The sequence below is a fragment of the Brienomyrus brachyistius genome, unplaced genomic scaffold, assembly GCF_023856365.1.
Source record: "Brienomyrus brachyistius isolate T26 unplaced genomic scaffold, BBRACH_0.4 scaffold36, whole genome shotgun sequence".
NCBI lineage: Eukaryota > Metazoa > Chordata > Actinopteri > Osteoglossiformes > Mormyridae > Brienomyrus > Brienomyrus brachyistius.
Genome location: NW_026042311.1, coordinates 2,776,204 through 2,789,104, shown reverse-complemented (window position 1 = coordinate 2,789,104; position 12,901 = coordinate 2,776,204). Strand labels below are relative to the sequence as shown.

The 12,901-nt window shown below is 47.6% G+C and overlaps 1 protein-coding gene and 1 non-coding gene across 8 annotated transcripts in view; both read left to right on the top strand.

Annotated features, from left to right (window-relative positions):
* Positions 1-12,901, top strand: part of LOC125721985 (NACHT, LRR and PYD domains-containing protein 3-like) — a 54,050-nt gene that overhangs the window by 31,786 nt on the left and 9,363 nt on the right. The gene's annotated exons all lie outside the window — the stretch shown is intronic.
* trnal-uaa (transfer RNA leucine (anticodon UAA)) lies at positions 328-410 on the top strand. The gene has a single exon. It is a non-coding gene; the product is annotated as a tRNA-Leu (tRNA).

Below are 12,901 nucleotides of genomic sequence, written 5' to 3'. Positions count from 1 at the left end.
CACAAATTGTATACCAGCATTTTTTAAATGTATCTTTCACGAATTGTATACCTGCAGTTTTAAAATATATCTTTCACGAATTGTATGCTAACATTTTGAAAATGTAACTTTCACGAATTGTATACTAACATTTTGAAAATATATCTTTCACGAATTGTATACCAGCATTTTTTTAAATGTAACTTTCACGAATTGTATACTAACATTTTTTAAATATATATCTTTCACTAATTATATGCTAATAAAAAATAAATAAATAAATTAAAAAATTTTAAAAATTAAAAACTTGAATACCAGTGTCTTTGTAAATAATAGACAAACATGTTGAGCAGGGTGGCCAAGTGGTTAAGGCGTTGGACTTAAGATCCAATGGACGTATGTCTGCGTGGGTTCGATCCCCACCCCAGCTAAACTCTTTTGTAAAATAATAATAATAATAATACACAATATTAAATAATACACAAACTCTACACAATATGGGTTAAATGCAGAAAAAAAAAAACACAATTTCACTGATGTTCACTCAGTCTGTTAACATCCCCCCCCTCCACAGACAGCTATAAAACGCCACTTCCCCGCTCTCCCCCACTCACTGTGTGTGAAGCATGTCTGTTGCCAGGACTACAGCTCGTGTCTTGAGCCTGTCTATCTTGTATTCCCGACAATGAATTTGACATTTTTGTATTTTGTATTTAATACATCTTATGCTCACATAAGAAGTATTACTAGAACTGCATTTTATCATCTACGGAACATAGCCAAGCTTCGTAAGATGCTCTCACTTAATGATGCAGAAAAACTAATACATGCCTTCGTAAGTTCCAGACTGGATTACTGTAATGCCCTCCTATCGGGTTGCCCGTCTGGATCCTTGCATAAACTTCAGATGGTACAGAATGCTGCAGCCAGAGTTCTAACAAACACTAAAAAATTTGATCATATTACACCGGTCTTATCCTCTCTTCATTGGCTGCCAGTTAAGTCTCGAATTGACTATAAAATACTGCTATTAACTTATAAAGCACTAAATGGCCTTGCACCAGAATACCTTAGTGAACTGCTGACCACATACAACCCTCCACGCTTGCTTCGCTCTCAAGCCATGGGATATCTGTTAGTGCCTAGGGTAGAAAGAGCTACGGCAGGCTGCAGAGCTTTCTCCTACAAAGCTCCTCTGCTGTGGAATGGTCTTCCACCGGATGTGCGGGTTTCAGGTTCACTCTCAATATTCAAGTCCAGACTAAAAACACACCTGTTTAGTTTAGCGTATAGGGACACTAGTTCTAGCCCTAGCTAACTCTTCACTCCCAGTCAGACCTGTAGTGTGAGGTGTAGAGCTGGGTGGGGATCGGTGCCATTGGCTTTGGATGAACTGGATTGTCAGTGCTGTCACTCTAGCTTTGCAATCTCTTGTGGAACTGGAGTGCTGACATTTCAGGGACTCCCCATGCCGGCATTCCCACTTGCCTCTCCCTCCTACTGATGCTGCCATAGCCATATCTGCCGGAGCTTGCAGATTGCACTTCATATTGTACTCACCTAGCTTTTAGCACTGCCAATAGCCTCCTCTACTATGCCTAATTGTACATTTTATTTCCCCTACTCCTCCTGGGGGTGATGCCTGGAGACCTCAATCTATCAAGATATCCAGCACACCCGACCACCACCAGTGACGTCCCTGCATCCACCTCGCCGTTCTGATCTTCCATTTTTGACCCGCTGCCTTACCTCTGGTTGCCTGGCAATTGGAAGAAGACTCGGCTTCGGAATTGGCTTATCTTCCTTGCTCTCCTCTCTCTATTTGACTATCCCTGCCGGCCCCTGGAGGATGGGCTTCCCCTTTGAGTCTGGTCCCTCTCAAGGTTTCTTCCTTCTAGGGAGTTTTTCCTTGCCACTGTCGCCTATGGCTTACTCACTGGGGGCTTTGGGTGAGGATACTGTAAAGCGCTTTGAGACAATGTAATGTTGTGATAATGCGCTATATAAAAATAAATTTGTTGTTGTTGTTGAGCCGTTCGTAGTATGACCCCAGCCAGCCGGGGTCATACGGGGGTGTCTCCAGACTGCAGAGAGGCGTGGGGGGAAAAGTGGGTACTGATGACATCAGAGACTGGCTGTCTATGCAAGACAGTTATACTTTACATAAACCGGTTAAAAAGAATTTCCCCAGGAACAGAGTGTTTGTACCGAGAGCCATGTATCAGTGGCAGGCCGATTTATGCGACATGCAAGGGCTGGCCAAATACAACGACGGGTTAAAATACCTCCTTACGGTGATTGATGTTTTTTCTAAAAAAGCCTACGCGCGTGCTATAAGAAACAAGACTGGGGAGGCTGTAAAGGAGGCCTTTGATTCTATTTTAACCGAGGGGGGCTGAAATCATGGCTGGCTGAAATCATGTATTGTTACACGTGGCGAAATATTACATACCCGGAAAATAGTTTTGAATTGCGGGATACGGAGGCGGAGGCAAAGAGAGAGGCCGATCCTTTAGTGGATCTGCCTTTCCTTTTTCCTCGGAAAATTAAATTCGGCTATTATGAATCTGTGAAACAGATTGTGTCAGAAATCAACGCTACGTTAAAAAAATTAGGTACCGAAGTTTCCTTCTCATACAGCGAGATTACGCGAAGGGTTAATATAACGGGAAACCAGAAATACAAGATCCAATTTAAACCTACTCTGGCCTACATGCTGGGCTTTGAGCCGGGTCACTGGTATAACCTAGGAGGAGGAGGTAGCGGGTCGACCTCACCCTACCCGGCCAACATTCACGTGGGATTCTACAATATGTACGTCTATTGTAACATCGTGGAACCGCAGCACGTGGGGGAATTTGTAGTCCCGCTACTCAGAACCGTTAAAATAGACGGTGCGTTGGGCGACGTAGTCACTTTGCCGTTCCACAAGCTGCACTACATACCGGTGAACAAGCAGAGCCTGCAGAATTTGCATATTGAGATAAAGAACGATCAGAATACTCTGATTAATTTCTCCTACGGAAAAACGATCGTCAAACTGCACTTTCGGCCCGTTTAAAAAACAAAACAAGAGAAAGCGCAGGTGTTGGGGGGGGAGCATGGCGTACCACAATCCTCAGAGATTTATTTCGTATTACACCAGTCAGGCGGGACATGGGCTCCCCGGTTTTGCGGGGGGCCCAGTGATGTACGGGCGTGGCTTGGGCTCCATGCTCAGTAGGGCTTTTAGATTCGTTTTACCCTTTCTTAAGTGTGGGGTCGATATAGCGAAACCTCATTTGAAATCGGCGGTCAAAGGAATAGGATCGGATCTCGCCAGCTCTGTAGTCAGCGGCCGTTTTACAAACACAGCTGACCCCAAGCAGGAAGGGTCGGGTCTGCTGTTCCTCTCTCGGAGGAGGAGGGGGAGTAGAACGAGAGCCCAGGCCCCTCTACCTCAGCACCAAGGTCATCAAAGAAAAAAAATAAAACTTGGCAGAGCCGTCAGGATTCCCAAGTCTCGACAGGCTAAGAGAAACAGGAAACCCCCCGGGGACATATTTTAAGAGAGAGAGAGAGAGAGAAAACGCCAAGTAATCAAGAATGGCTCTAGCTCACCGCCTCTCGGCAGAATGCACCAAATCTGAGCTAGATCTATTTGCGGCCCCTATGACGCAATTATCCATATATCAGACCAATTATGTAGAAATCAACCCATTAAATTCCATTACCGATCAGGATGTTTTGGATTTCCTAATACCGGGGTCAGGCAATTTCTATCTGGACCTCAACTCTACACTGCTATATCTAAGGCTCAGGATCGTTAGGGCCGATGGAGCCCCCCTGGTTGACGCCGACCCCTGTGGTATTATACAGTACCCGCTAAACTGCATATTCTCCCAGCTGGATGTGAGTCTGAATGACGTCCTGATCAGTTCTTCGTCGGCCACGCACCCCTATAGGTCATTCATAGAGACCCTGCTCAATTTTTCTACGGATACGCTAGAGAGTCAGTTTTCGGCAGGGCTCTGGTACAAAGACGTCGGAGCCGACTTGGATAGCGTGGACGTCTCCGCGCAGGGCCCTAACGTGGGGTTGCAGAAGCGAGCCGCCTTCTGTAGAAACTCTAGGGAATTTTCTCTGATGGGCCCTATACACGCCGATATTTTTTTCAGCGAACGAATGCTGTTAAACAACGTGGATATACGCTTAAAGTTTGTAAAGGCTAAAAGCGACTTTAGCCTCATGTGTAGAAATGACACCGATTACGAGCTGAAAATACTGAGGGCCAGCCTGTTTGTGAAAAAAGTGGAGGTCTCCCCGGCGGTGTCACTGGGTCACTCGGCCGCTCTCATGAAAGCAAACGCCCTGTACCCTATAAGCAGGGTAGTCGTTAAAAATTATACGCTGCCCGCGCAATCGCGGGTCTGCCCGCAGGACAACCTCTTCCTGGGCAACTTACCGCGCTACATCGTTTTGGGGATCGTGGACCACGCCGCGTTCGTGGGCACGCGAAACAGAAACCCGTTCAGGTTTCAGCATTGTGACCTGGAATTTCTGAGCCTCTCCGTCAACGGCCGACACATACCCAGCAAACCGTTCCAGCCCGATTTTAACGCGAGGCAGTCGGTCAGAGAGTTTTACAACCTTTTCCTGGCTACAAACAGGCATTTAAGGGATTCGCCGTTATGCATTAACCGCGAGGATTTTGAAAACGGATACTCGCTATTTGCTCTCAATCTCTCCCGAGACGACGAGCTGGACGGCGGTACCCTGTCACCCGCCATCAGCGGCACGTGCCGTCTGGATTTAAGGTTCAGAGCCTCGCTACCTCGAACCATGAGTCTCATCATCTACGCCTGCTTCGACAGCGTGATTGAAGTAAACGCCAAGAGACAGGTTTTAGTGGACTTTTAATCATCATCATGAACACTCACCAGCTGGAATGCCTTTTACGCCTCCTGCTAGGGGATACTTTTGGAGGCGTGTGGCCTAGCGATTTATTACCCGCCAGGATAGAGACCAGGCCCGCTTTTCTGGTCGCAAACACGCACGACCAGAATAGAGAGGGTGAACACTGGATCGGGATAATTTTGGAGCCCCAAGAGGGCAAAGCCTCCTTCTTTGATTCTTACGGGTATCCCCCCGATTCCCCTTACTACCCAAAGAGTTTTATGCGCTTCTTGGGGATGCACGCTACCGAAATAAGGTATAATACGCGTCAAGTTCAACCCGACTTTTCTTCCACGTGCAGGGCCCACGTCGCCTTTTTCCTCTACCACCGCTTCAAGGGCCTTTCATTTCAAGAGACTATGATGTTGTACTCTGACGACTTGAGGAAAAACAACGCTCTAGTATCCAAGTTTATCAAGAAATATCACAAGTGTATTAACCGTGTTAATGCCGATAAACTTTCAAAGCTGCAAAATGTATGTTCCTTAAAACTATTTAAAGATTGTTATGGTTGTTAGATTAATGTTGGGGGAAAAAATTAAAAAATAGTTATGGTTGTTATATTAATGTTGGGGTAAAAAAATAAAAAAATTGTTAGGGTTGTTAGGTTAATGTTGGGGGAAAAAATAAAAACGTGACACCTTTTATTCAATAAATTTAACATTTTATTAACAGGTGCGTTACAGGCGTTTTAATTTTTTTTTCCAAACGTATATAAAACACTTAATCGCTGTAATCTATCCACGGAGCATAAGGAGTACCCTTTAAAGGCCATATACGATATTCAGGGGAGGAATCGCGCTGCGTGTGAGGGGTTCCCGCGAGCGGGGGTGGCGAGTCGTCCGCAATACGTTTTCTACGTCTCCCGAGCTTCTGTTTCACAGGAGGGGAGGCGGGTAGCGGGGGACCCCTTCCACCGTAATCTTTAAGATGGCTTAGGGCTTTCCTGGCTTGGATGTTACCCACGCTCGTGAGGGGTATGTTTAATTCGGATATCACGTTTAAAAAGGGTTCCCAGCCTTTAGGATATTCGACGGTCTGGGATTTAGGCTGCGATAAAGTTTTCATCAAATCTAAAATATGGGAACCTTTAATGGGTCTATCTCTGATGATGAGTTCACCCGACTGGGTCCAACGTACCGCCCCGTCGGAATCCAGCAGTTTCTGCATGATGTACCCCACGTTCTTTCTAGCCCTGGGAGCCACTTGCTGGACAACTTCCTGTACAGATTTGTCCCTAGTCGCACCGCCGCTGTCAGGCCGTCTCCCCTCCTCCTCCTCCTCCTCGCCCGTTTTTTCTTTCCGCTCGGTAAGGACAATTTCTCGCCCCTGATGTTCCTGTTTCCGGACTAGATTCAGATACCTCTGTAGCAATTGATCGTATCTCTTTACTTTTTCATGCACATTCATACCCGGCTGATTTATTAAACCGAGCATCTGCTTTTCAAGTTCACCCAGGGCCGATTCGCCGATGGTATGCGGGGTCACCCTCTGAGTCAGCGTACGCAGTTGATGGGGGGTCAGCATGAACATTTTTTTCACTTCGCTCATGTTGGTAAAAAGCTAATTAGCCGTCTTACCGGCAAACAGGCTTGTGACGAATGGCAGAGCCACTGATAAGAGCGGTAGTAAGAATCCTCCTCTTTGAAGCACTGCCTTGCGTTTCCTAGCAACGCTGTTTTTCTTACAGGCGAAAAGTTTAATCAGTCTTTTCTGTTTCTTCAGCTTGTTAAATTGAGCTACGGTTAAAGGTATACGGCCTCTTATGAGATTGAGACAGATTTCGGAGAGAGCCAAAATTATGTCATTAGATGGGTCAGCCGTAAGAATCTTTTTACGTTTCACCCCCCTCGTCCTCTGTAAAACTTTAAGGGTCGGCAGGTGTTTCCTGAGATGTTCGGACATAGCTTAGTAGTAGTGATAAATCAATGGCTCGCCGGTAGAAAGACGACGGGTAGCGACCCCGGTAATTATCCGGTCCTGAGTCGGAACTCTTCTGGGCACGTGGCTCTCAAATCGACCAATAAATAACCGTGGGGTGGCCCTGTCGCCTCTTGATAAGAATCTAGAAAAAACTTTTTCTGCCAAGGAAACATTTGCTGAGCTAAAACTTTGATTTGCATTCTTTGATTGCACATTCTTAAACAGACAATAATAAGTAGTATTTAGGGCTATAGTCCTGCTGTACTTGCCCTGGTGAAATACGTTCTGCACCAGGTAGATGACCGAGATTTGACGGTGATGTCTGAACCTCGTGAAAGCTTCTGCCACGAGTTTGTTTTCGGACGCGCTGTCCATCAAATCATCGATGATTATCAAGGAGCCTGAGGGGAAGCGTTCCTCGTCCTCCCAGCTTTTAGGAAGCCCTTGTATAAATTCAATTTCGGTGATCCGATCGCGCAGTTCATCATACAGCGGCTGATGGGAAGCGAAACACCACACAATTTTTTTAACGGGGGCCCCTATGAAACAGTGACTCTGATTTAAAAGCATTTCTTTAGTGAAATAGGTTTTCCCCGAAGAACTCGCCCCTGCGATTATAGCCGTAAACGGCAATTCTAAACGGTGATCAAAATCGACCTCTCTCACGCCGCTACCCATCATCTTGCAAAAAAAAAACACTGATGAAACGGGAAATACTGCCCTAATCTTTTAAATCTTTCCGCGCGCAGACACACACACACACACACACACACACACGTGCAAACTGGTGCTGCAGGGGTGTTAGCTTTCACAGACACAGAGTAAGTTTTAATAGAAACTCTTGTGATAAATGTACAACACATTTCAGTACACAAGTTTGAAAATAAAAACATACACAAGTTACATTTTAAAAAACATCTTTAGAAAAACTTTTCAGTTTAAAACAAATGAACATCTTTAGAAAAACTTTTCAGTTTAAAACATTTGTACATCTTTGATTTTAAAAAACATGTTGAGTCGGTAACAGTAACTTTTTGGTCCAAACGCACCCCACAAAGCAATGTATTCGTCTGGGGCTAATTCGGACGTCAGCTCGCCCAGGTAATTGCCTAAGGTCGGCTCATATTCACCAGGCCTGCTTATGTACACGATGCTGTCGGTGTCGTGATACAGCACCCTCCGTCCCAATTTTTCCAGTTCTTTGTAAAGCGTCAACCGGCCCCACGCGGTAGTTTGACACGCTATGAATATGTTAGTCTTTCCCGGCGGCACTTTGTAGGAAGACTTGTAACGCCAGCGGATGAGGGCGACCTCGTCGTTGACAAACGCGAAGCTGGAAATCTCGTACAGGTCCGAGCAGAAAAAATTAAAAAACTCCCCTGGGTCAGACACTAAGCATGTCTGGAGCATGTTGCTCCTCTGCGCCAGTTTACCCCACAGGGAGTTAAGCAGAAGTTTGGACACCTGCCTCTTCCCCTCGTTAGACACTATCTTATCGGGCTCCAATTCGATCCCCTCACGCTCGAGATAGTTTTTTATGTACTCCCTGCGACCCTCGTCATCGGTCGCGTCGTCGGGGTAGCCCGAAGCCTGCTGCTTCACTTTGAGAAAGGTTTTAATGTAATCTCTAAACAGCTCGCCGCTGGTCTGGGGAAAATGCCACACTTCGTGCACCTTCACAACCGAATAGCCCCTGTCTAAAGCCAGATTGAGCTCCGCGGAGATCCAGACGCCTGTTAGCTCCCGCTCGGCGTCGGAATGCCCGCACGCCCCCTCCTGTCTGTTCTCGATCGCGCATGTCCTGCAGAGGGTAAACACTAGTTTCCCATTTGGCAGTCTGCTGGGTAGGACGGGGAAAAACAGCTCGCGGGGGGTGTTGACCGTGGCTTTGATCAGGCCAAAGTATTCATTCAGAGGCTTAAAATTTGAATGAATGATTTCAGGGTGCCCCACGGGGAATTCACATTTAGCCAGAGTGTACGGGTACAGCGACGTTAAATCCACGTAGTAGACGCGCTCTTGCCCCGTGACGTCGTAACGCAGGCGAATCGCCGACGTCCGACCCCCAAACAGCGCTTCTCGCGGCCTTAGGGGCTCAGGGGGCTCGAAGTCTGACAGGAAACGCTGTACCTGTGGGTCGTGAGTTTTAGCGTGAGCCCATTCGTGTTCCCAGATGGATTCCACGTTCATATTAAACTCTTGGCGCAACGACTCGAGTTTTTCCCTTGTTTTAACGTACAGGGCACCGAAGCTCTCGCGGGTCAGGGGGCAGATATCGTGTTCGTTGTTGCAGGTAGGACAGCCGTGAAACTGACAGCCTAGAAACTCGAAAGCCCATTTCTCCCCCTCAATCTCGGCGTATCCGTCTAAGTGAAAGCGCCCCACACTCACTTCACCCCCGCGCAGCGCGTGTCGTATTTCGATGCCGCGCGTGCGCCTAATGAATTCCAGCCATTGGATCGACACGTTCGAATAACTTTTGTACTGCCTCCTGTAATCCCATACATCCGGGATCGCGATCGTATCTCTGGGCAGGAACTTTGTCCTGTAAACCAGCAACGCAGCCGAAGCGATGGTGGCCGCTGAGAAGGGATCGCAACCCGTGAGCGTTTTAAACTCCCGCAGGAAGCGCAAGCAGCCCTCTCTCAGAATCTCCACGTCGTTCTTACAGTAAGCGATCATCTCTTTGTGAAAATTAAAGGTCTGGTGCTTTACACTGTCGTACCATTGATAAAACTTGTCGCGTTCTTTGCCGGACATTTGATCGGGCCCAAATTGATCGGGAGGTGGGTAGGGCCCCACGTAACTAAAGTTTTCCATGTCTGTGAAATGATGCGGAAAATAGCCTTTTCGCATCTGAGTCGAGCATCCCATCGCATCGGGGATTTTTCTCAACGGCATGCTTAGAAAGGAGTGACTGTCGATGTACCTTTGCTCAAACACGCTGTCCAGGATGAGAATGATTTTATTCCCCTGTGACATGTGACACCACATGCGGTTCCACGCCTTCCTTCACCATCGCGTTCAGTACGATGTAATTATCGAATGAAATAGTGACTAATGAAACAGACGCCTCTATAGAAGGGCGCCCTGAAATGTCTGAGAAACTGTAGCGCGCAGTCGGGCCCCTCGGCGGTCATTGTCTCGTTCTGATCGGAGATGGCGCACACGTAAACCGGGATATGGGTACCCGACCTCTGAGATGTTTCAAAGTCAAAAAACACATATTCGGGGGGCTTTTTACTCCCCTCACCCCCTTTTGGAGGCCCGTCCCCCTCTGTTAGGCTTCTCGGGAGGATTTAGATAGCAGAGATGTGGGGTGGATATGTCTGATTCTGGTGTGTGGAGTTTAGCGTCGCAGATATTACATTTTACTGCTGTACACGAGTGCGGTTTTGGGTTCTCGGGACTGAGGTAGTATCTGACCCCGCAAGTTTTGCATCTTCTGAACTTGTCACAGGGGCTAGCAAGCTCCCCCCTAACTGGGCAGACCCTCGGCGTACGGTGACGCTCAAAGCATGTGTCATTTAAGCATCTGAAATTACACAGCTCACACAGTATCGGCGATGTGCTTTCACCTTCTTTGCAATTAGTCTGACAGACGCTACAGAACTTTTCGCAGCGATGACTGTGAGGCGAGTCGAACCCTTTGAAACAGCTCGTGCAAACGTAGCTCACGCCTAAGAATCCCTTTACGCTTTTAATGCCGTAAAAATGCTGATTGTGTAAAAAGAAATACACCAGCCGTCTACCGTCGGTAGGTGTGGGTGTCTGGTAAATTTGGAGATTGTTTGAATAAGGTTGTTGATAATACACCACTGCTTTACAATCAATGATTTTCTCGAAATTGATAATGTCATTCAAAGCGACTGTGTGGTCGGGGGTGAATCCCGCTTTCTCCTGTAACTCCAGGCCGAGCTTTTCACCCTCGGCGTCAGTGACGTTTTCGTGCAGCAGATGCGCCAAGTTTATGGCGAAACACGCTCTGCTGCTGCCGTTTTTAATGATAAACATGTGTCTGGCTTTTTTAGAAATTATTTCTGAAGCTAACATGGTCTGTAGTTTACGTTTGTTCCCACCGCCGCGTGGGATATTTATTACGTCTACGATTACTTCTAGGTTGGAATCGTTTAAAATCTCTTGATTAGACTGCACCAGGCGATCCAGCAGCTGCTGCAAGTCTGTCAGCTCCCCCACCCCATACCGTACAATTTGCGACAGCTCGTCGTTTAAAAAGTCAGCGCGCAGGGTGACCTGTATATAAGCTCCCCATGCGGCGTAAGGTATCGCCTCATTCACAATATTTTGAAACCCCTCGATTACATTTTCATAGTACTCGTGGAAATTGCCTTCGTTTCTAGGATGTGGGATATTTAGAATCCGCCTAATCTGTACGTTATTGAATCTGCGGCGATGAAGGACCCCGTCAGGCTGGGGATCCACGTCACCGACCCCGTCAGGCTGTGGATCCACGTCACCGACCCCGTTAGGCTGGGGGTCCACGTCACCGACCCCGTCAGGCTGGGGATCCACGTCACCGCCCCCGTCAGGCTGGGGGTCCACGTCACCGACCCCGTCAGGCTGGGGATCCACGTCACCGCCCCCGTCAGGCTGGGGGTCCACGTCACCGACCCCGTCAGGCTGGGGGTCCACGTCACCGGCAGCACCGGCACCTTCCTGTTCAACATTTTCAAATTGTCCCAGCCCCAATTCATTTTCAATCTCCTCAGCATCGAGAAGAAATTCCGCGTCTGACAAGGTCTCCCACAATTCAGAATCCGCGGGGGACCATGCGACCTCGTCGGTGGGGGGGAGCCCCCCTTCTGCTTTAGAGCCCCTTTCATTTAACATGCTTCTTAATGTCTCTAGGGATGGGAGAAAACAGGGCTCTTGGACCACTGTTTCATCGGGCGCCGCGGGTGGCGAGTCGTGTTGAGCAGAGTAATCCGCATCGTTTTCATTATTAGCGTTGTTGATAATGTCTGTTTCATTTAATAAGGCTTCGGGTATAGCCGGTGGTGTGATGCTCCGTCCATACCTGCTGATTCAGGTCTCTTGTAGATTTTCTCTTGACCGGTCAGCGCAGTCTCTCTCTTGTACATAGAAAAAACAGAGAATACCTATTATTAGAATGTTATTTTTAATTTAATTTAATTAATTAGCATTTTTATCACGCGAATAAAAGAAATAATATACTCACCGGGTAAGGCCTGGATGAAACTTGTGGCTCTTTGGGTGGCAGGAAGGGTAAGACCTCGAAGATACTTGTGCCTCTGCCCTAGGAGGAATAGGCCCCCCCGCTCGCCGTAATATCAACCAGGTGCAGTCATATCGTTTCTCTATTAACCCATATCTGTACTGTCATGTATGAAAAACAGGATTTATTGGGAGACAAAGTGTCCAACTTGATGTATGGCCCGAGTCATTAGAGATGACCTTCAAAAGTATGGGCCCCATACGCTGATCTAATACGCTTGCGTGTCTTTACTAGATTATTTAATTGCAATTAACCAGGTGCACTCATATCTGTACTTGTGCGAAGTCATATATGGAAAACAAAACTTCAAACAGATTTTACTGGGCTGCATGTATGGCCCAAGTCGTTAGAGACGGCCTTCAAAAGTGTGGCACCATACGCTGATGTAATACAAACGCTTGCGTGAGGAAGAAACACACATACACTGTCAAAACTACCGCCAAGCGTTTTTATTGGACGACAGACCCTCCGCCTCCTCCTCTCATTCTTTGCTCCAACTTTATCATTTTCTCCCAGAGTCTCAGTCTCTCAGAGTTTCTCACAGACTCACGCAGCGGCACGGCTCTCAGCTCACCGGCATGAGACTCGCGCAGTGGCACGGCTCTCGGCTCTCCGGCATCGCTCTCTCCGAGGATTATCCAAGCCCGTGGGGACCTTAGCGCAGTACCGCACCAGACACAGGGTTCTAAGGCCTTTGCTGATTCTCCAAAGCCCGGGACCTTACCACGGTACCGCAACACCAGACACGCCGTACGCTCACGCTCCATCAGGTAACCCACCCCTGTTCAGTCCCGGCTGTGCCCGACA